General features: G+C 54.1%; 1 protein-coding gene across 5 annotated transcripts in view; it reads left to right on the top strand.

Moving 5' to 3' along the window:
- The first annotated feature begins 2,255 nt into the window (after positions 1-2,255).
- USP42 (ubiquitin specific peptidase 42) overlaps positions 2,256-21,546 on the top strand; it is a 75,107-nt gene continuing 55,816 nt past the window's right edge. For 2 of the 5 annotated variants that reach the window (XM_063646117.1, XM_055292292.2), the window contains exon 1: positions 21,163-21,303. The gene's annotated coding sequence lies outside the window, so the exon portion shown is untranslated. Of the gene's footprint in view, positions 2,488-7,007; positions 7,153-16,727; positions 16,812-21,162; positions 21,304-21,546 lie in introns of those variants that run through there. The other 3 variants (XM_063646118.1, XM_055292296.2, XM_055292293.2) reach the window with 2 other exon arrangements.

The following is a 21,546-nucleotide window of genomic DNA, read 5'->3' as shown; positions in this document are numbered from 1 at the left end:
AAATATATATTTATGGGTGCATATTTATCATTTTTTTTTTTTTTTGAGACGGAGCCTCTCTCTGTAGCTCAGGCTAGAGTGCAGTGGCACAATCTCGCCTCACTGCAAGCTCCGCCCCCCGGGTTCACGCCATTCTCCTGCCTCAGCCTCCCGAGTAGCTGGGACTACAGGTGCCCGCCACCACGCCCGGCTAATTTTTTGTATTTTTAGTAGAGACGGGGTTTCACTGTGTTAGCCAGGACGGTCTTGATCTCCTGACCTCATGATCCACCTGCCTCAGCCTCCCAAAGTGCTAGGATTACAGGCGTGAGCCACTGCGCCCAGCCCGGGTGCGTATTTATCCATCTAAACATATAAAATATATTTTTAGGCTGGGTGTGGTGGCTCACACTTGTAATCTCAGCAGTTCAGGTGGCAAAGGCGGGAGAATGGCTTGAATCCAGGAGTTCAAGACCAGCCAGGGCAACATAAGGAGACTGCATCTCTATTTATTTATTTGTTTGTTTGTTTATTTGTTTTTGAGACGATGTCTCGCTCTGTCGCCCAGGCTGGAGTGCAGTGGCATGATCTTGGCTCACTGCAACAGCTGCCTCCCGGGTTCAAGCAATTCTCCTATCTCAGCCTCCCTAGTAGCTGGGACCACAGGTGCACGCCGCCACACCCGGCTAATTTTTTGTATTTGAGTAGACATGCAGTTTCACCGTGTTGCCCAGGCTGGTTGCGAACTCCTGAGCTCAGGCAGTCTGCCCGCCTTGGCCTCCCAAAGTGCTGGGATTACAGGTGTGAGCCACTGCGCCTGCGTCTCTATTAAATTAAATATATTTATTTATTTATTTATTTTTGTTTTATTTTATTTTGAGATGGAATCTCGGCTCACTGCAACCTCTGCCTCCCGGGTTCAAGCCGATTCTCCTGCCTCAGCCTCCCGCATAGCTGGAATTACAGGCGCGGGCTACCACACCTGGCTGATTTTTGTATTTTTAGTACAGGTGGGGTTTCACCATGTTGGTCAGGCTGGTCTCGAACTCCTGACCTCAGGTGATCCACCCACCTTGGCCTTGACTCCAAAGTGCTGGGGTTACAGGCGTGAGTCACCGCACCAGCTTATTTATTTATTTTGGATACAGTCTAGCTCTGTGGCCCAGGCTGGGGTGCAGTGGTGCTATCTTGGCTCACTGCAACCTCTTCCTCCCAGGTTCCAGCAATTCTCCTGCCTCCGCCTCTCAAGTAGCTGGAATTACAGGCAAGTGCCACCATGCCCAGCTAATTTTTGTATTTTTAGTAAAGATGGGGTTTTGCCATGCCAGCCAGGCTGGTCTCAAACTCCTGAACTCAAGTGGTCTGCCCGCCTCGGCCTCCCAAAGTGCTGGGATTACAGGCATGAGCCACCACACCTAGCCTTAAATACATATATATACACACACACATATATACCCACAAACCTCAATAAATATATGTAACACCAGAATATATAAGTATATAGTATATTGGATATGTATATACACACACACACACATATGCCCCCACAGGAAATTCACAGTATTATGTGGCATTTATGTTTTTATTGTCTTCCAGTACCTTGTTTTAGGAACTCTCCATCTTAGGGCATGTAAAATTCCTCTTTTTTTCCCCTTGCTTCCTCAATCTGCATATTCAGAGCTGTTAGGGGAGAAGTTAGAAACCAAGGAAACATATTCTGGGGTCTCTAGCAAGGATAGATTTGTACTGATCCCTAACCTAGTTAACCTCCTGCCCCTTTTTTCTAACCTTAAAGTGATTAAGGGTACCTAACTCCCAAGCTGGTTGTGTAGGTCGTCCGTGAGTTAAGGTATATACATCACACGAAGAGGGTTTTTGTTTTGTGTTGTTTTGAGACAGAGTCTCGCTCTGTCACCCAGGCTGGAGTGCAGTCACTCAATCTCAGCTCACTGCAAACTCCACCTCCGGGGTTCAAGCGATTCTCCTGCCTCAGCCTCCTGAGTAGCTGGGATTACAGACATGAGCCACCACGCTCGGCTAATTTTTGTATTTTTAGTAGAGACGGGGTTTCACCATGTTGACCAGGCTGGTCTTGAACTCTTGACCTCAGGAGATCCGCCCACCTCAGCCTGCCAAAGTGCTGAGATTACAGGTGTGAGCCACCGAGCCCAGCCCTGAAGAGGGTTTTGATCTATTGTAGGTTTTCAGTAACTTTTAGTCCTTGTTGGTATCAATATTTTGTCTTGCTAACGCTGATGTTTTCATTTTTGCCCTAGGAGCCTTGACTCAACCTGCCCGACACTAAAGGACATCACTCTGAGCCTGAGGGAGAGGCTCTCCTTTGGCCTCCCTCTTTTGTCCAGCCTTGCCCTGGGATATTTTTCTAAGCTGAGTTAGCCACTAGGCACTCCACACCGCTGCACCCATCACCGCGCTGCAGCATCTGCGATCCACAAGGCCTACACCATTCGCCATCGCACCTGGCTCTTTGCTGCAGATATTTCTCAGGTCTCTTTAATGCCCTGCTACACTCCTCACCTGATACCGCAAGGACTCTTTTTTTTTTTTTTTTTTTTTTTTTTTGAGACGGAGTCTTCCTCTGTCACCCAGCCTGGAGTGCAGTGGCAGAATTTCAGCTCACTGCGACCTCCACTTCCTGGGTTCAAGTGAGTCTCCTGCCTCAGCCTTCTGAGTAGCTGGAACTACAGGTGCGTGCCATCACGGCCGGCTAATTTTTACACTTTTAGTATAGATGGGGTTCCACCATGTTGGTCAAGCTGGTCTTGAACTCCTGACTTCAGGTGATCCACCCACCTTGGCCTCTCAGAATGCTGGGATTACAGGCGTGAGCCACCGCACCCGGCCAAGGACTCTTAGGTGTAACTGATCCACCCTTTCTCCCTGGCATGAACCACTGTGCCCAACCTTGTTTTTGTGTTTTAGCCATTCCTATTTATTTATTTATTTATTTTGAGACAGAGTCTCTGTCGTCCATGCTGGAGTTCAGTGACGTGATCTTCACTTACTGCAACCTCTGCCTCCCGGGTTCAAGTGATTCTCCTGCCTCAGCCTCCAGAGTAGCTGGGACTACAGGCACGCGCCACCATGCCCGACTAATTTTTTTTTTTTTAGTTTTTAGTAGAGATGGGGTTTCACCACTTTGGCCCCTCTGGGTCTGGATCTCCTGACCTCGTGATCCACCAGCTTTGGGCTCCCAAAGTGCTGGGATTATAGGCGTGGGCCACCGTGCCTGGCCACCATCCCCTTTTAGTTGTTGGAACTCGTAAAATGGAAATCTAGTTAAATCTTCCTCCTAGTGTTGCACATAATTAGTGAGTTAACATGTATAATTCATATAGATTATATAGAAGAGGGACCTAGTGTATAATAGTGTCACAATAACAAGTATTATTACTATATATGTAATATATATATATATATTTTTTTTTTTGAGACGGAGTCTCGCTCTATTGCCCAGGCTGGAGTGCAGTGGCACAATCTCAGCTCACCAGAGCCTCTGCCTCTTGAGTTCAAGCGATTCTCCTGCCTCAGCTTCCTGAGTATCTGGCATTACTGGCGCGTGCCATCATGCCTGGCTAAATTTTGTATTTTTAGTAGAGACGGGATCTCACCATGCTGGCCAGGCTGGTTTTGAACTCCTGACCTTGTGATCTGCCTGCCTCGGCCTCCCAAAGTGCTGGGATTACAGGCGTGAGCCACCGCGCCCAGCCTATTAGTCTATATTTTTTATAAATGCCCCATAAGCCACTCTTTGTAGGAGACCTCAATGCCACCACAGACACTGGCTGCCATCATTGAGATGACAGAAACCACCCTGGTGATAACCACACTTTTTTTTTTTTGAGACAGAATCTGACTCTGTCACCCAGGCTGGATTCCAATGCCAAGATCTCGGCTCATTGCAACCTTCGCCTCACAGGTTCAAGCAATTCTCCTGCCTCAGCCTCCCGAGTACCTGGGATTACAGGAGCCTGCCACCTTGCCTGGCTAATTTTTTTTTTTTTTTTTTTTTGGGACATAGTCCTGCTCTGTCGCCCAGGCTGGAGTGTAGTGGCACGATCTCAGCTCACTGCAAGCTCCACCTCCCAGGTTCACGCCATTCTCCTGCCTCAGCCTCCAGAGTAGCTGGGACTACAGGTGCCCGCCACCATGCCTGGCTAATTGTTTGTATTTTTAGTAGAGATGGGGTTTCACCGAGTTAGCCAGGATGGTCTCGATCTCCTGACGTCGTGATCCGCCCGCCTCGGCCTCCCAAAGTGCTGGGATTACAGGCATGAGCCACCGCGCCCAGCGTAGCCTGGCTAATTTTTGTATTTTTAGTAAAGACTGGTTTTCACCATGTTGGCCATGCTGGTTTCAAACTCCTGACCTCAGGTGATCCACCCCCCTCAGCCTCCCAAAGTTCTGGGATTACCAGCATGAGCCACCTCGGCCTTTTCCCTTCCTCCTTCCCTTCCCCCTTCCCTTTCCCCTTTCCTTTCCTTTTTCCTTTCCTTTCTTTTTGAGATGGAGTTTCGCTCTTGTCGCCCAGGCTGGAATGCAATGGCGTGGTCTCAGCTCACTGTGACCTCTGTCTCCCAGTTCAAGCAATTTTCCTGCCTCAGCCTCCCGAGTAGCTGGAATTACAGGCGTCTGCCACCACACCTGGCTAAATTTTTTGTATTTTTATTTTTTATTTTTTATTTTTTTTGTTTTTTTTTTTTTGAGACGGAGTCTTGCTCTGTCCCCCAGGGTGGAGTGTAGTGGCGCAATCTCGGCTCACTGCAAGCTCCGCCTCCCAGGTTCAAGCCATTCTCCTGCCTCAGCCTCCCAAGTAGCTGGGACTACAGGCGCCCGCCAACACGCCCGGCTAATTTTTTGTATTTTTAGTAGAGACGGGGTTTCACCGTGTTAGCCTGGATGGTCTTGATCTCCTGACCTCGTGATCCGCCCGCCTCGGCCTCCCAAAGTGCTGGGATTACAGGCTTGAGCCACCGCGCCCGGCTAATTTTTTGTATTTTTAGTAGAGACGGGGTTTCACCATGTTGGCCAGGCTTGTCTCGAACCCCTGACTTCGGGTGATTTGCCTGCTTCAACCTCCTAAAGAGCTGGGATTACAGATGTGAGCCACTGCTTCCAGCCACCACACTTTTTTTTTTTTTTTTTTTTTTTTTGAGACAGAGTGTCACTCTGTCACCTAGGCTGGAGTGCAGTGGTGCAATCTCAGCTCACTGCAACCTCTGCCTCCCAGGTTCAAGCAATTATCCTGCCTCAGCCTCCCGAGTAGCTGGGATATCAGGGGTGTACCATCACGCTCAGCTAATTTTCGTATTTTTAGTAGAGAAGGCATTCACCATGTTGGTCAGGCTGGTCTCAAACTCCTGACCTCAGGTGATCTGCCCACCTTGGCCAACCAAAGTGCTGGGATTACAGACGTGAGCCACCACACCTGGCCTACGCACTTCTTTTTTTTTCTTTGAGACTAAGTCTCACTCTGTTGTCCAGACTGGAGTATGATCATAGCTCACTGTAGCCTCAAACTGCTGGGCACAAGTGATCCTCCCACCTCGGCCTCCTGAGTAGCTGGGACTACATGTGGGGGCCACTGTGCCTGTCTCATTTTAAAATTTTTTGTAGAGATGGGGTCTTGCCATGTTGCCCAGGCTGATCCTGAACTCCTGGACTGAAGCAATCCACCCGCTTCGGCCTCCCAAAGTGCTAGGATTACAGGAATGATCTCCCTGCCCGGCCTCACACTTCTTTAATTCTCTGTTATTATACTAAGTTGAGATATTTTTCAGAGAGAGTGTGAATGTTCTCCAACAACTATTTGAGATAAGCTATACCCTAGTCTTGCCTCCTTTATACCCTTTTATTCCTGTTTTTGCATATGTTGTCCCATCTGCCGAGGAAGTCCCTCTGTCCCCAGTCCCCGGAGGAACACATGTTCAATACTAATTGTAAGACTGTGAACAACGTATTTAACCTCTAACCTGTAAAATGGAAGTACTAATTTTATCTGCTTTGTAGTCGTGTTGCAAATAGTAAATGAGTTAACATATCTAAATCATTTGGGAGAGGGACCTGGGACATAGTACCTCTCAATGGCTACCTGCTATTAATATCAACTCTAGGACAGGCATGGTGGCTCACACCTGTAATCTCAGCACTTTGGGAGGCTAAGGCAGGAGGATTGCTTGAGGCCAGGAGTTCGAGACCCACCTGGGCAACATAGGAAGACTTTGTCTCTACGAAATATTTATTTTGTTTTTGTTTTTGTTTTTGAGACGGAGTCTCGCTCTGTCGCCCAGGCTGGAGTGCAGTGGCGTGATCTCGGCTCACTGCAAGCTCCGCCTCCCGGGTTCACGCCATTCTCCTGCCTCAACCTCTCCAAGTAGCTGGGACTACAGGTGCCCGGCACCACCCCGGCTAATTTTTTTTTTTGTATTTTTAGTAGAGACGGGGTTTCACCGTGGTCTCGATCTCTTGACCTCGTGATCCGCCCGCCTCGGCCTCCCAAAGTGCTGGGATTACAGGCGTGAGCCACCGCGCCCGGCCTATCTACAAAATATTTAAAAACTAGCCAGGCACTGAGCTATGATTGCACCAGTGCACTCCAGCCTGGGCCACAGAGCGAGATCCTGTCTCTAAAACATAAAAATTTAAAAAATGCTACTCATATTACTTTTTTATTTTCTTTTTGCGACGGAGTCTCCATCTGTCACCCCAGGCTGCAGTGCAGTGATGCAATCTCGGCTAACTGCAACCTCTGCCTCCCAGGTTCAAGAGATTCTCCTGCCTCAGTCTCCCAAGTAGCTGGGATTACAGGCACCCGCCACCACACCCAGCTAATTTTTATATTTTTTAGTAGAGACGGGGTTTCACCATGTTGCCAGGCTGGTCTGGAACTCCTGACTTCAGGTGATCGCCTGCCTTGGTCTCCCAAAGTGCTGGGATTACAGGCGTGAGCCACCGTGCGTGGCCTCCTACTCTTATTACTCTTATTGACAATCCTTCTTTGCTCCTAGGAAGCTAACTCATCCTGCCAACCCTGACTGACGTCACTATGCCAGTGATAGCGTCTCATCATCGATCTTTCACTTTTAGAATCTCCCTAAACAGAAAGATTTCTTCTGAGAATTTGTAATTTTCTCTTTCTACCAACTCATCAAGGTGAGTTCGACATTTTGCTCTCCTTCTCTCCTGTTCTTCCTCAAACCCCCTGCTTGAAGCCTGAAGTGTTCCAAGCATGGAGATGATGGACATGGTATGGGACAATCAGTGCACCCGCAGGAGGGGACAGCAGGAACCAAGATTGGAAGGAAGATGTTTCTATACTCGCAGGTCCAGGGAGGGGTCTCACCAAATGCCATGAAGGGCCATAGGGGAGTGCCAGGTTTGGTCAGGTGGCAGAAGCCTGAGCCAGAGCCTGCACTGGGGTTTCTTTTCTATATTTATTTATTTATTTATTTTATCTTTTTGAAACAGAGTTTCACTCTGTTGCCCAGGCTGGAGTGAAGTAGCGCGATCTCTGTTCACTGCAACCTCCACCTCCCAGGTTCAAGCGATTCTCGTGCCTCAGCCTCCTGAGTGGCTGGGATTACAGGCGCCCACTACCAAGCCTGGCTAACGTTTTTTGCATTTTTAGTAGAGATGGGGTTTCACCATGTTGGCCAGGCTTGTCTTGAACTCCTGACCTTAGGTGATACACCCACCTTAGCCTCCCAAAGTGCTGGGACTAAAGACATCCTCCTGGTTGAGCTCTTTGGTGTCCTGAGGATTGGCTACCCCTGGGAGGGGGAGTTTCTTTCAGGCCAGCAAGCTTTGTAAGATGTCAAAGCGTCATAAGTACAGAAAATTTTAAAAACATAATACATACAGCTTCTGTTCCTTCCACCCAGAACACTCTTCTGACCCTGGACCCTGTCCCTGCTTCACCTGACTTTTTTTTTTTTTTTTTTTTTTGAGATGGAGTCTCACCCTGTCTCCCAGGCTGGAGTGCAAGGGTGAGATCTCAGCTCACTGCAACCTTCGCCTCCCGGGTTCAAATGATTCTCCTTCCTCAGCCTCCTGAGTAGCTGGGATTACAGGCATGCACCACCACGCCCGGCTAATTTTTTTGTATTTAGTAGAGATGGGGTTTCACCATGTTGGTCAGGGTGGTCTCGAACTCCTGACCTCGTGATCTGCCCACCTCGGCCTCCCAAAGTGCTGGATTACAGGTATGAGCCACCACGCCCGGCCTCTTCACCTGACTTTCTGATACTCATCCCTCAAGTGTCTGATGAAATATGGCTTGCTGTGGCTGGGTGCGGGAGGCGCCAATGTGGCTTGAACCCGGGAGGTGGAGGTTGCAGCGAGCCGAGATCGTGTCACTGCACTCCAGCCTGGGTGACAGAGCAAGACTCTGTCTCAAAAAATATATATATAGGCTGGGCGCGGTGGCTCACGCCTGTAATCCCAGCACTTTGGGAGGCCGAGGCGGGCGGATCACGAGGTCAGGAGATCGAGACCATCCTGGCTAACACGGTGAAACCCCGTCTCTACTAAAAATACAAAAAATTAGCCGGGCGAGGTGGCAGGCGCCTGTAGTCCCAGCTACGCGGGAGGCTGAGGCAGGAAAATGGCGTGAACCCCGGGGGGCGGAGCCCGCAGTGAGCCGAGATCGCGCCACTGCACTCCAGCCTGGGTGAAAGAGCGAGACTCCGTCTCAAAAAAAAAAAAAAAAAAGAAAAAAAAAAAAATATATATATATATATATATATATATATAGGGCCGGGCGCAGTGGCTCACGCGTGTAATCCCAGCACTTTGGGAGGTCAAGGTGGGCAGATCATCTGAGATCGGGAGTTCGAGACCAGTCTGACCAACATGGAGAAACCCCCGTCTCTACTAAAAATACAAAATTAGGCATGGTGGCGCATGCTACTCAGGAGGCTGAAGCAGGAGAATTGCTTGAACCCAGGAGGCTGAGGTTGCAGTGAACCGAGATCACGCCATTGCACACCAGCCTGGGCAACAAGATTGAAACTCCGTCACACACACAAAAAAGAAATATATATAATATATATATATGTATATGCCTGGCACAGTGGCTCACACCTCTAATCCCAGCACTTTGGGAGGCCGAGGCAGGTGGATCACCTGAGGCCAGGAGTTTGAGACCAAGCTGACTAACATGGTGAAACCCCATCTCTACTACAAATACAAAAATTAGTTGGGCACGGTCCCGCGTGCCTGTAATCCCAGCTACTCAGGAGACTGAGGCAGGAGAATCGCTTGAACCTAGGAGGTGGAGGTTGCAGTGAGCTGGGATTGTGCCACTGCACTCTAGCCTGGGTGACAAAGCAAGACTCTGTCTCAAACAAAAAAACAAAACTAACTATATATATATTATATACTATATATAAAACTATAATATATGTAACTAATTTCTATTAGTAATCCTCGAGAGGACCTTACACTTATAACTTAATTAAAAAGTATTATGTATTTATCCTGTCAGCAATTTATGTTCCAGGAAGAATTTGTTAGGGATCAATTTCATCACAGTTACAATCTAATTTGAAGACATATGACGCCTATTCAGTGGTGAGTTATAAACTCCCTTTCAGCAAGCCTCCCTTGGCCTCCTTTGATTGTGTTCTTCATTAAGGCCTCCAACTTACTTCGGTTTATTGCATATGATTTGCTATTTTGTTTCAGCTTCTGTGGTAAGAGTCACTGTTTATATTTAGTTAATATTGTTAGTACATAGAGATTAACTAACTTTACATACTTTTCTTCTTTTCTTTTTTGAGGCAGGGTCTTGCTCTGTTGCCCAGGCTGGAGTGAAATGGCAAGATCAGAGCTCACTGCAGCCTCAAACTCCTGGTCTCAAGCAATCCTCCCACCTCAGCCTCCCGAGTAGCTGAGACTACAGGCGTGCATCATCATGCCCAGCTAATTTTTAAAAGTTTTTTAGAGACAGGGTCTGCCTATGTTGCCCAGGCTGGTCTCAAACTCCTGGACTCAGGTGATTCTTCTACTTTGGCCTCCCAAAATGCTCGGATAACAGGCTTGAGCCGCCGTGCCCAGTGCCATACATAGCCTCTAGTCAGCTACCATATTGTACTATAATTGGGTTTCTATTGATTATACTGATTCTCATTCTCACTCCCATATTAATTTTATTCTTTTTTTTTACGTTAGCCCAAAAAACAGGAACCATATTTAATCATTATGTTAGTAATATGTCTTCTGGTTTTGTTCCTGAATGGACAGAAATTATACTTAAGATGTATCTTTCTTTGTATGTTTGCCAGCCAGCTAAATCATTGCTTCTTAAGGTTCAATAAATATGTATTCACAGTAGCTCATGCCTGTAATCCCAGCACTTTGGAAGTTTAAGGTGGGTGAATCACTTGAGACCAGCCTGGGCAACATAGTGAGACTCTGTCTCTACAAAAAAATACAAAACAATATTAGCCAGGCTTACTGGCATGCGTCTTTAGTCCCAGCTACTTGGGAGGCTGAGGTGGGAGGATGGCTTGAGCCTGGGCAGCAGAGATTGCAGTAAGCTGTGATCACACCACTGCACTTCAGTCTGGTAACAGAGTGAGGCCCTGTCTCAAAATATATATATGTATGTTGCTGATTTAATAGTCTGGTAAAAAAATTTTTTCGGAGACAGTGGGGGATGGGGGTTCAAAGTGGGGTGGTGTCTAGCTATTTTGCCTAGACTGGGCCTAATCCCTCCCATCGCAGCCTCCCAAATATCTGGGACTACAGGGGTGCACCACAGCACCCTCAATCGGCATTTGTTCCTGAAATGCTGGCTGGCATCCTTTTTCTATTTGATATCTGCCTGGAAAAAATCCTACTTAGTCCTCAAGGACCTATTTCTTCTTTTTTTTTTTTTTTTTTTTGAGACAGATTCTCGCTTTGTCGCCCAGGCTGGAGTGCAGTGGTGTGATCTCAGCTCACTGCAACCTCTGCCTCCTAGGTTCAAGTGATTCACCTGCCTCAGCCTCCTGAGTAGCTGGGATTACAGGCACCTCCCACCACACCCAGCTAATTTTTGTATTTTTAGTAGAGACGGGGTTTCACCATGTTGGCCAGGTTCGTCTTGAACTCCTGACCTCAGGGGATCTGCCTGCCTTGGGCTCCCAAAGTTCTGGGATTACAGGCATGTGCCACCACGCCCGGCCTCAAGGACCTATTTCAAGTGCGATTTCTGTTGCAAAACTTTTCCTAAACAGCATCCACTTCGGGGGTAAACCCACCCACTAAGTATTACCTTCCTCATTTGAGGCATCATGACACTGTGTAGTAACTAATTAACACCCACAGCTCTGGGTTCCAAACAAAATAGTCTCTGGAAAGTAGGCACAGCATCTCCAATGACCCCCTCTTAATTCTTTTTTTTTTTTATTAATTTTTTTTGCATACAAAAACAATAAACATTTTCTTTTTTTTCTTTTCTTTTTTTTTTTATTAATTTTTTTTGCATACAAAAACAAGAAACATTTTCTAAAAATACATACAAACAAAAAGATGCGTATCAAACATATTAGGAAGGTTGCACATGGGAAGTCGGGGAATAGAAATGGGGGTGGGAGTTAAAATAAATGAGAGAGGGACTTTATATGGATCAGTGATAATAACTCAATCCTCTATTTGACAAAGAAGAGGGAGAAGGAAGAGGAAGAAAAAGAAAGTGGGATAAAGGATCAGAAAGGGAGGAAAATAGAAAAAATTAGAGTATGACTCCAGGGTAGACCTGTTTTGTTGTCATTGAGTTGGTTGGTTGGTTTGTCTGTTGTATTCTTCATGTTTCGCCAAGTTGGCCAGACTGGTCTCGAACTCCTAGCCCGAAGTGATCAACCCGCCTCGCCCCCCAGAGTGCCGGGACCACAGGCGTGAGCCACCACGTCCAGCCCCCACATTGCTTCTGGCCTCCGTGGTAGACCTCCCAGACGGAGCGGCCAGGCAGAGGAGCTCCTCACTTCTACCCAGACACGGGGCGGCCGGGCAGAGGGGCTCCTCACTTCCCAGACGGGGCGGCCAGGCAGAGACGCTCGTCACTTCTTCCCAGACGATAGATGGCCGGGCAGAGGCGCTCCTCACTTCCCAGACGATGGGTGGTCGGGCAGAGGCGCTCCCCACTTCCCAGACGATGGGTGGCCGGGCAGAGGCGCTCCTCACTTCCCAGACGATGGGCGGCCGGGCAGAGGCGCTCCTCACCTCCCAGATGATGGGTGGCCGGGCAGAGGCACTCCTCACTTCCCAGATGGGGCAGCCGGGCAGAGGCGCTCCTCACTTTCCAGACGACGGGTGGCCGGGCAGAGGCGCTCCTCACCTCCCAGACGACGGGTGGCCGGGCAGAGGCGCTCGTCACCTCCCAGACGGGGCGGCTGGGCAGAGGCGCTCCTCACTTCTTCCCGGACGGGGCGGCCGGGCAGAGGCGCTCCTCACCTCCCAGACGATGGGTGGCCGGGCAGAGGCGCTCGTCACCTCCCAGACGGGGCGGCCGGGCAGAGGCGCTCCTCACTTCTTCCCGGACGGGGCGGCCGGGCAGAGGCGCTCCTCACTTCTTCCCGACGGGGCGGCCGGGAAGAGGCGCTCCTCACTTCTTCCCGGACGGGGCGGCCGGGCAGAGGCGCTCCTCACTTCTTCCCGGACGGGGCGGCCGGGCAGAGGCGCTCCTCACTTCTTCCCGGACGGGGCGGCCGGGCAGAGGCGCTCCTCACTTCTTCCCGGACGGGGCGGCCGGGCAGAGGTGCTCCTCACTTCCCAGACGGTGGGTGGCCGGGCAGAGGCGCTCCTCACTTCCCAGACGATGGGTGGCCGGGCAGAGGCGCTCCTCACTTCTTCCCGGACGGGGCGCCCGGGCAGAGGCGCTCCTCATTTCTTCCCGGACGGGGCGGCCGGGCAGAGGCGCTCCTCACTTCCCAGACGGGGCGGCCGGGCAGAGGCGCTCCTCACTTCTTCCCGGACGGGGCGGCCGGGCAGAGGCGCTCCTCACTTCTTCCCGGACGGGGCGGCCGGGCAGAGGCGCTCCTCACTTCTTCCCGGACGGGGCGGCCGGGCAGAGGCGCTGCTCACTTCCCAGACGATGGGTGGCCGGGCAGAGGCGCTCCTCACTTCCCAGACGGGGCGGCCGGGCAGAGGCGCTCCTCACTTCCCAGACGATGGGTGGCCAGGCAGAGGCGCTCCTCACTTCCCAGACGATGGGTGGCCGGGCAGAGGCGCTCCTCACTTCCCAGACGGGGCGGCCGGGCAGAGGCGCTCCTCACTTTCCAGACGGTGGGTGGCCGGGCAGAGGCGCTCCTCACTTCCCAGACGGTGGGTGGCCGGGCAGAGGCGCTCCTCACTTCCCAGACGGTGGGTGGCCGGGCAGAGGCGCTCCTCACTTTCCAGACGACGGGTGGCCGGGCAGAGGCGCTCCTCACCTCCCAGACGACGGGTGGCCGGGCAGAGGCGCTCGTCACCTCCCAGACGGGGCGGCTGGGCAGAGGCGCTCCTCACTTCTTCCCGGACGGGGCGGCCGGGCAGAGGCGCTCCTCACCTCCCAGACGATGGGTGGCCGGGCAGAGGCGCTCGTCACCTCCCAGACGGGGCGGCCGGGCAGAGGCGCTCCTCACTTCTTCCCGGACGGGGCGGCCGGGCAGAGGCGCTCCTCACTTCTTCCCGACGGGGCGGCCGGGAAGAGGCGCTCCTCACTTCTTCCCGGACGGGGCGGCCGGGCAGAGGCGCTCCTCACTTCTTCCCGGACGGGGCGGCCGGGCAGAGGCGCTCCTCACTTCTTCCCGGACGGGGCGGCCGGGCAGAGGCGCTCCTCACTTCTTCCCGGACGGGGCGGCCGGGCAGAGGTGCTCCTCACTTCCCAGACGGTGGGTGGCCGGGCAGAGGCGCTCCTCACTTCCCAGACGATGGGTGGCCGGGCAGAGGCGCTCCTCACTTCTTCCCGGACGGGGCGCCCGGGCAGAGGCGCTCCTCATTTCTTCCCGGACGGGGCGGCCGGGCAGAGGCGCTCCTCACTTCCCAGACGGGGCGGCCGGGCAGAGGCGCTCCTCACTTCTTCCCGGACGGGGCGGCCGGGCAGAGGCGCTCCTCACTTCTTCCCGGACGGGGCGGCCGGGCAGAGGCGCTCCTCACTTCTTCCCGGACGGGGCGGCCGGGCAGAGGCGCTGCTCACTTCCCAGACGATGGGTGGCCGGGCAGAGGCGCTCCTCACTTCCCAGACGGGGCGGCCGGGCAGAGGCGCTCCTCACTTCCCAGACGATGGGTGGCCAGGCAGAGGCGCTCCTCACTTCCCAGACGATGGGTGGCCGGGCAGAGGCGCTCCTCACTTCCCAGACGGGGCGGCCGGGCAGAGGCGCTCCTCACTTTCCAGACGGTGGGTGGCCGGGCAGAGGCGCTCCTCACTTCCCAGACGGTGGGTGGCCGGGCAGAGGCGCTCCTCACTTCCCAGACGGTGGGTGGCCGGGCAGAGGCGCTCCTCACTTCCCAGACGGTGGGTGGCCGGGCAGAGGCGCTCCTCACTTCCCAGACGGTGGGCGGCCGGGCAGAGGCACTCCTCACCTCCCAGACGATGGGTGTCCGGGCAGAGGCACTCCTCACTTCCCAGATGGGGCAGCCGGGCAGAGGCGCTCCTCACTTTCCAGACGATGGGTGGCCGGGCAGAGGCGCTCCTCACCTCCCAGACGATGGGTGGCCGGGCAGAGGCGCTCCTCACCTCCCAGACGATGGGTGGCCGGGCAGAGGCGCTCCTCACCTCCCAGACGGGGCGGCCGGGCAGAGGCGCTCCTCACTTCTTCCCGGACGGGGCGGCCGGGCAGAGGCGCTCCTCACTTCTTCCCGGACGGGGCGGCTGGGCAGAGGCGCTCCTCACTTCTTCCTGGACGGGGCGGCCGGGCAGAGGCGCTCCTCACTTCCCAGACGGTGGGTGGCCGGGCAGAGGCGCTCCTCACTTCCCAGACGGTGGGTGGCTGTGCAGAGGCGCTTCTCACTTCTTCCCGGATGGGGCGCCCGGGCAGAGGCGCTCCTCATTTCTTCCCGGACGGGGCGGCCGGGCAGAGGCGCTCCTCACTTCCCAGATGGGGCGGCCGGGCAGAGGCGCTCCTCACTTCTTCCCGGACGGGGCGGCCGGGCAGAGGCGCTCCTCACTTCTTCCCGGACGGGGCGGCCGGGCAGAGGCGCTCCTCACTTCTTCCCGGACGGGGCGGCCGGGCAGAGGCGCTCCTCACTTCTTCCCGGACGGGGCGGCTGGGCAGAGGCGCTCCTCACTTCTTCCTGGACGGGGCGGCCGGGCAGAGGCGCTCCTCACTTCCCAGACGGTGGGTGGCTGTGCAGAGGCGCTTCTCACTTCTTCCCGGATGGGGCGCCTGGGCAGAGGCGCTCCTCATTTCTTCCCGGACGGGGCGGCCGGGCAGAGGCGCTCCTCACTTCCCAGACGGGGCGGCCGGGCAGAGGCGCTCCTCACTTCTTCCCGGACGGGGCGGCCGGGCAGAGGCGCTCCTCACTTCTTCCCGGACGGGGCAGCCGGGCAGAGGCGCTCCTCACTTCTTCCCGGACGGGGCGGCCGGGCAGAGGCGCTCCTCACTTCCTCCCGGACGGGGCGGCCGGGCAGAGGCGCTCCTCACCTCCCAGACGATGGGAGGCCGGGCAGAGGCGCTCCTCACTTCCCAGACGATGGGTGGCCGGGCAGAGGCGCTCCTCACTTCCCAGACGGGGTGGCCGGGCAGAGGCGCTCCTCACTTCCCAGACGATGGGTGGCCGGGCAGAGGCGCTCCTCACTTCCCAGAGGATGGGTGGCCGGGCAGAGGCGCTCCTCACTTCCCAGACGATGGGTGGCCGGGCAGAGGCGCTCCGCACTTCCCATACGGGGCGGCCGGGCAGAGGCGCTCCTCACTTCCCAGACGGTGGGTGGCCGGGCAGAGGCGCTCCTCACTTCCCAGACGGTGGGTGGCCGGGCAGAGGCGCTCCTCACTTCCCAGACGGTGGGTGGCCGGGCAGAGGCGCTCCTCACTTCCCAGACGGTGGGTGGCCGGGCAGAGGCGCTCCTCACTTCCCAGACGGTGGGTGGCCGGGCAGAGGAGCTCCTCACTTCCCAGACGGGGCGGCCGGGCAGAGGCGCTCCTCACTTCCCAGACGGTGGGTGGCCGGGCAGAGGCGCTCCTCACTTCCCAGACGATGGGTGGCCGGGCAGAGGCGCTCCTCACCTCCCAGATGATGGGTGGCCGGGCAGAGGCGCTCCTCACTTCCCAGACGATGGGTGGCCGGGCAGAGGCGCTCCTCACCTCCCAGATGATGGGTGGCCGGGCAGAGGCGCTCCTCACTTCTTCCCGGATGGGGCGCCCGGGCAGAGGCGCTCCTCATTTCTTCCCGGACGGGGCGGCCGGGCAGAGGGACCCCCTCTTAATTCTAAATTAATATTTTGTCAATCCATAAAGGAGAGATTTAGGATCTGTCTCCTAAAAACAAGCTGGGTCTAAGACCTGGCCAGCCACAGTCTCAGATTTCCTTCCTCGGAGACACTGGTCCTCAGAAGATTAAATATATCCCTCTTTGAACACTTTCACGCTTTAATGTCTTATGTTGGTGTGCAGGGAAGTGGTGTTAATCATCCATTAGGATAAACTTGGCTTAAGATAAATTAAAACAGCCTTTCATTTCACGAGAGTCTGAAGCAAGGCTCACAGAACTTAACAAATAAATATAAGCTGGAGCTGGAATTTACACCCAGTGTATCTGTTTCCAAACAGTGCTCTCTGTGACTGAGTCTCCGTGTGGGCTGCTGGGACAAGTTTATTGATTGGTGTCATCTGAGCACTCTGAGTGAACGGAAGGTACTCTTTTTTCCTTCCTTTCCTTTCCCTCCATCCCTCCCTCCCTTCCTTCCTTTCTTCCCTCTTTCCTTCTTTTCTTCTGTTTTTTTTTGCCTTGGGACCAAGTCTCACTCTGTTGCCCAGGCAAGAGTGCAGTGGTGCGATCTCAGCTCACTGCAACCTCCACCTCCTGAGTTCAAGCGATTCATGCCTCAGACTCCTGAGTAGCTGGGACTACAGGCATGCACCACCATGCTCAGGTAACTTTTGTATTTTTTGGTAGAAACGGGGTTTCACCATGTTGGCCAGGCTGGTCTTGAACTCCTGATCTCAAGTGATTCTTCCACCTCAGCCTCTCAAAGTGCTGGGATTACAGGCATGTGCCTCTCTCTTTCTTTTCTTTTTTTTTATTGAAATGGAGTCCGCTCTGTCACCCAGGCTGGAGTGCAGTGGTGCGATCTCGGCTCACTGCAAGCTCCGCCTCCCGGGTTCACACCATTCTCCTGCCTCAGCCTCTCCGAGTAGCTGGGACAACAGGTGCCCGCCACCAAGCCTGGCTAATTTTTTGTATTTTTTTAGTAGAGACGGGGTTTCACCGTGGTCTCCATCTCCTGACCTTGTGATCCACCCACCTTGGCCTCCCAAAGTGCTGGGATTACAAGCGTGAGCCACCATGCCTGGCCAGTCTTTTCTTTCTTTTTTCTTTCTTTCTCCTTCCTTCCCTCCTTCCCCCACCCCTCCCGTCTTCTTTCCTTACCTTTTTCTTCTTTTCTCTCTCTTTTACTCTTCCTCTCCCTCTTTCTCTCTCCCTCCTTTACTTTTTTGTGGTAAAATATGGTAGGTACTTCTTTTGAATGTATTTTGTGACCAATCTATTTTTCACTGTTTATAGTATTTTCTTCTTTTTTTCATTGTGGTTGTAAAATCTGTAAGAGTTAAAAGGCCTTGTTCATGTTTGCTCTGAGAGTTTCAGAGAAAGGAGGATCAACTACAAGGTTATTTTGTTTGTTTTTTTGAGATGGAGTCTCACTCTGTCACCCAGGCTGGAGTGCATGGCGTGATGTTGGCTCACTGCAGCCTCCGCCTCCCGGGTTCAAATGATTCTCCTGCCTCAGCCTCCTGAGTAGCTGGTGCGCGCCACTACACCTGGCCAATTTTTTTTGTATTTTTAGGAGAGACGGGGTTTCGCCACGTTGGTCAGGCTGGTCTTGAACTCCTGACCTCGTGATCCACCCGCCTCGGCCTCCCGAAGTTCTGGGATTACAGCCGTGAGCCACCGCGCCTAGCCTGTTGTTTTTAAGACAGGGTCTTGCTTTGTCACCCAGGCTGGAGTGCCAAGGTGCCATCACAGCTCACTGCAGCCTTGACCTCCTGGGCTCAAGCGATCCTCCCACCTCAGCCTCCTGAGTAGCTGGGACTACAGGCACGCACCAGCACACCTGGCTAATTTTTTATTTTTTGTAGAGTCAGGGTCTCCCTATATTGCCCAGGTTGGTCTTGAACTCTTAGCCTCAAGCGATCCTCCTTCCTCGGCCTCCTAAAATGCTGGGATTACAGGCATGAGCCACTAAGCCCAATCTGAGGGAGATTCTAAACACAACTCCATTCTGTTGTGGATGTAGAAGAACTCCAAAGGATGGAGTGGGTAGCGGTGGAATTAAGCTGGTGCTAGATGAGTCCTTGAGGATTATGTTTGCAGTATTTCATTGTCATCTATGATGGTTCATCCAGTTTTTGCAGGGGTCAGACTGGTAAATTAAATGAGCAGATGGAGACACCAGCCTTGCATCCTTTAACCCTCTGAGCATGGCACTATTCTCTGCCATTTTCTCCCATCAACCCCCACCCTCAGCCCCACCAACTTACTCTTTTGGCCAGAGAGGGCAGTTTCAGGGCTTCCACTTGTTCCACTTGGCTTTTTTTTTTTTTTTTTTGTCGCCCAGGCTGGAGTATAGTGGCGCAATCTCGGCTCATTGCAACCTCCGCCTCCCAGGTTCAAGCGATTCTCCTGCCTCAGCCTCCCGAGTAGCTGGGATTACAGGCACTTGCCACCACACCTGGCTAATTTTTCTATTTTTAGTAGAGATGGGGCTTCACCATGTTGGCCAGGCTGGTCTTGAACTCCTGACCTCAAGGGATCTGCCTGTCTGGGCCTCCCAAAATGCTGGCATTCTAGGTGTGAGCCACCGCGCCCAGCCCCACTTGGCTTTCTCTACTACAATAGCTCTTACGCTACAAGTCAAGGAACCAATTGCTAAGTATGACTATTTGAGTATCACATTTGGGAACCAGGGAAATGACCACTGTGGGCTCAGTGAACCCAGTGAGGGATGTGGGTCAGGACCAAAGGTATTAACTTGATCCCTTAGCAATAAGGGAACCCTGAGGGTGCTTTAGATCTGCATTAACTTGGACTCTGTAAGCAAAAGCCTGGAAATATCCGAGCAGGCCCCTATTCCCCAGCATATAATTACTGAGTAAATTAAATGGCCAGAGGGGCCGGGTGTGGTGGCTCATGCCTGTAATCCCAGCACTCTGGGAGGTCGAGGCAGCCAGATCACAAAGTCAGGAGTTTGAGACCAGCCTGGCCAACATAGTGAAACCCTGTGTCTACTAAAAATACAAAAAATTAGCTGGGCGTGGTGGCGGGCACCTGATCCCAGCTACTTGGGAAGCTGAGGCAGGAGAATCACTTGAACCTGGGAGGCAGAGGTTGCAACGAGCCGAGATTGCACTACTGTACTCCAGCCTGGGCAACAGTGCAAGACCCCAACTAAAAAACAAACAAACAAAATGGCCAGAGGTCTCTTTGGACTCTGTCTCTACTAAATACAAAAAATTAGCCGGGCATGGTGGCAGGCATCTGTAATCCCAGGTACTTGGGAGGCTGAGGCAGGAGGCACGCTTGAAACTGGGAGGCAGAGGTTGCAGTGAGCCAAGATCACGCCATTGCACTCCAGCCTGGGCCACAAGAGCAAACTCCGTCTCAAAAAAAAAAAAAAAGAAAAAAGAAAAAGAAAATCCCTTTCTGTAACTCAGTGTGTGAGTCTGATGGACAGTGGCGCACCGGTGGGATCAGGCGTACTTGAAGGCTGCATCAGGTCTTGGGCGGTGGCTCTGGAGTGTAATCCCAGAGCTTTGGGAGGCTGAGGTGGGAGAATCGCTTGATCTCAGAAGTTGGAAACCAGCTTGGGCAACATAGAGAGACCCCCGTCTCTACAAAAAAAAAAAAAAAAACTCAAAAAATTAGTCGGATGCAGCGGCTCACGCCTGTAATCCCAACACTTTGGGAGGCCACGGAGGGGGGGCTGCTTGAGCCCAGGAATCTTAGACCTGCCCGGGCCTACAACCTACAAAACAAAACTCCAAACCAAAAACAAACAAACAAAAACCCTAAAATTAAGTGTGCGTGGTGACGCGCGACTGTAGCCCCAGCTGCTAGGGAGGCTAAGACAGGGGCATCGCTTGAGCCCGGAGGTCGCAGCTGCAGTGAGCTAGGTCCTGAAATTGCACCCCAGCCTGGGCTACAGACCCTGTTTCTTTTCTTTTCTTTTCTTTTTTTTTTTTTTTGAGACAGAGTCTCGCTTTGTCGCCCAAGCTGGAGGGCTGGAGTGCAGAGGCGCGATCTCGGCTCACTGAAACCTCCGCATCCCGGGTTCAAGCAATTCTCCTGCCTCAGCTTCCCGAGTAGCTGGGACTACAGGCACGCACCACTACGCCCGGCTAATTTTTTGTATTTTTAGTAGAGACAGGGTTTCACCATGCTGGCCAGGCTGGTCTCCAACTCCTGATCTCATGATCCGCCCGCCTAGGCCTCCCAGAATGCTGGGATTACGGCGTGAGCCGCCGCGCCCGGCCCAGACCTTGTTTCTAAGAAACAAAAAATAAAGGCTGCGTCCGCTAGGCCAAGGGAGGCGCAAGGTAGTTGCAGAGGGCGAAGCCCACAAAGCGGAGGATTTCTCGGAGCCGAGTCCGTTTTCGGGGTACGGGGATCCCAGACTCCTGCGTCCCCAGGTGCCCCGCTTCTGGAAACGCGTCTGGGGTCAAGCGCAGTACCAGGCAAAGGCCCAAAGTCCTCCGCCCACCGCGCGACGTCTGGCTCTGCCCAGGGGAGCACAGGGCGGAAGGAGCCCTTTTCCCGGCGCGCAGACGCGCGGCCAGCCCAGCCAATCAGCGCGCTCCCTCTGCCGACCTGACCGGCGCTCTGGTGACGCGCGACGCCGGCCTTCGCCCACAGCTCTCGGGCGACGGGCCCTCCCACACTCGCCGCGCTTGTTAGCTGCGCGCCGCGCTTGTTGTGCGACGGCCCCTGGGCGGTGGCGCGTTCGGGCGCGGCCCTGGCGCGCCCCCTGGCGGTCCGGAGGGGCGCGGCGGGCGCGGCGTTGACCCGGAGGCGGCGGCGGCGGTGCCCGGATGGAGGCACGTCATTGTCCCCCGCCGGGCGGCTGGGCTCTGTGCGGCGGCGGCGGCGGCGGCGGCCGAGGGGGATGGAGCGAGCGCCGAGCCGGGTCAGGTAAGCTCCCGCCTCCTTCCCGCCCGCCGCAGGCCGGCATGGGCCCCGCGCAGCGGCCCGCTCGCCTGGGCAGCCGCTGGCCCGGCCACCCCTCAGCCGGCGCGGCCCGCCGGGGGCTGGCGCGGCCCCTTGCCCGCCTCCCCCTACACAGCCGCGGGCCGCCCGGGACCCCGCCGCGCTGGGGGCTGCGGCGCCACCGCCCGCCCCGGCCAGGCCGCTGGGGAGGGGGCGGCGGCCGCAGCG

The sequence above is a fragment of the Symphalangus syndactylus genome, chromosome 9 (assembly GCF_028878055.3).
Source record: "Symphalangus syndactylus isolate Jambi chromosome 9, NHGRI_mSymSyn1-v2.1_pri, whole genome shotgun sequence".
Classification (NCBI taxonomy): domain Eukaryota; kingdom Metazoa; phylum Chordata; class Mammalia; order Primates; family Hylobatidae; genus Symphalangus; species Symphalangus syndactylus.
Note: the sequence above shows the minus strand (reverse complement) of the source record. Positions and strands in the feature narration are given on the sequence as shown.